Consider the following 1,563-nt stretch of genomic DNA (forward strand, 5'->3'; position numbering starts at 1 on the left):
TGTGGCTAAAGTGTGTAGGGAATGATGGGGAGGTAGGAAACAAAGTTAAGAAGGTGGGCAGAGGGCCGGATGTGGTGACTCATGCCTGTAATCCCAGCAATTTGGGAAGCAGAGGTGGGTGCATTGCCTAAGGTCAGGAGTTCGAGACCAGTTTAGGCAACATGGTGAAACCCTGTCTCTACTAGAAATACAAAAATTAGTTGGGCATAATGGCATGCACCTGTAATCCCAGTTATTTGGGAGACTGAGGCACAAGAATCACTTGAACCCAGGAGGTGGAGGTTGCAGTGAGCCGAGATCGTGCCACTGCACTCCATCTGGTCAACAAGAGCGAAACTCCACCTCAAAAAATAAAAATAAATCATGACGCATTCAAATATAGAATGGAGGGCTGGGAATGGTGGCTTACATTTATAATCCCAACACTTTGGGAGGCTGAGGCAGGTAGATGGCTTGAGCCCTGGAGTTCGAGACCAGCCTGGGCAATAAGGTGAAACCCTGTCTCTACAAAAAATACAAAAATTAGCAGGGCATGGTGGTGTGTGCCTGTAGTCCCAGCTACTTGAGAGGCTGAGGTGGGTGGATGGCATGAACCCAGAGGTGGAGGTTGCAGCTAGCCAAGATCGCACCAATGAACTCCAGCCTGGGTCACAGAGTAAGACCCCATCTCACACAAAACAAAAAGCAAAACAAAACAAACAAATATAGAATAGACACGTCAGAAATGTGTTCAACTTGTCAAAGAGGAAACAGTCGGATGGTGAAGTTGGTTCAGGGAATGTTTTGAGGAAGTAGGTACTTGAGGAAGTGGGAAATTTAGATACAAAACTAGTTAATCTTCTGCAGTGTAATAAGAACTATAAGCTATGGGAGTCTCTTTTGTCCTAGAGAAATAATTCGAAACTCTGCTGAATAAGGGCAGGCGCCATGGCTCATGCCTGTAATACCAGCATTTTGGGAGGCCAAGGTAGGCCAAGGTAGGTCAGGAGTTCAAGATCAGTCTAGCCAACATGGTAAAACCCATATTTACCAAAAATATTTAAAAAAAAAGTTGGCTGGTGGAACATGCCTGTAGTCCCAGCTACTCAGGAGCCTGAGGCAGGAGAATTGCTTGAACCCGGTAGGTGGAGGTTGTTGTAAGCTGAGATCATACCACTGCACTTTAGCCTAGGCAACAGAGTGAGACTCCATCTCAAAAACAAACAAAAAACAACCAGAAACTCTACTGAACAAAAATCTGGGCCTCTAATCAATCAATACCTATGCAAACAAACGAACATTCCCTGGCCTATATAAGTGCTGGTAGGCCACATCGAGCCTAGCTGCTTGTGTTTGTAATAAGATTTTAATTTTATTATTTTTAAAAATAAGAGGCCTGCCGGGCGCGGTGGCTCACGCCTGTAATCCCAGCACTTTGGGAGGCCGAGGCGGGTGGATCACGAGGTCGAGAGATCGAGACCATCCTGGTCAACATGGTGAACCCCGTCTCTACTAAAAATACAAAAAATTAGCTGGGCATGGTGGTGCGTGCCTGTAATCCCAGCTACTCAGGAGGCTGAGGAA

This window comes from Cebus imitator, unplaced genomic scaffold (genome assembly GCF_001604975.1).
Source record: "Cebus imitator isolate Cc_AM_T3 unplaced genomic scaffold, Cebus_imitator-1.0 Scaffold8, whole genome shotgun sequence".
Classification (NCBI taxonomy): Eukaryota; Metazoa; Chordata; class Mammalia; order Primates; family Cebidae; genus Cebus; species Cebus imitator.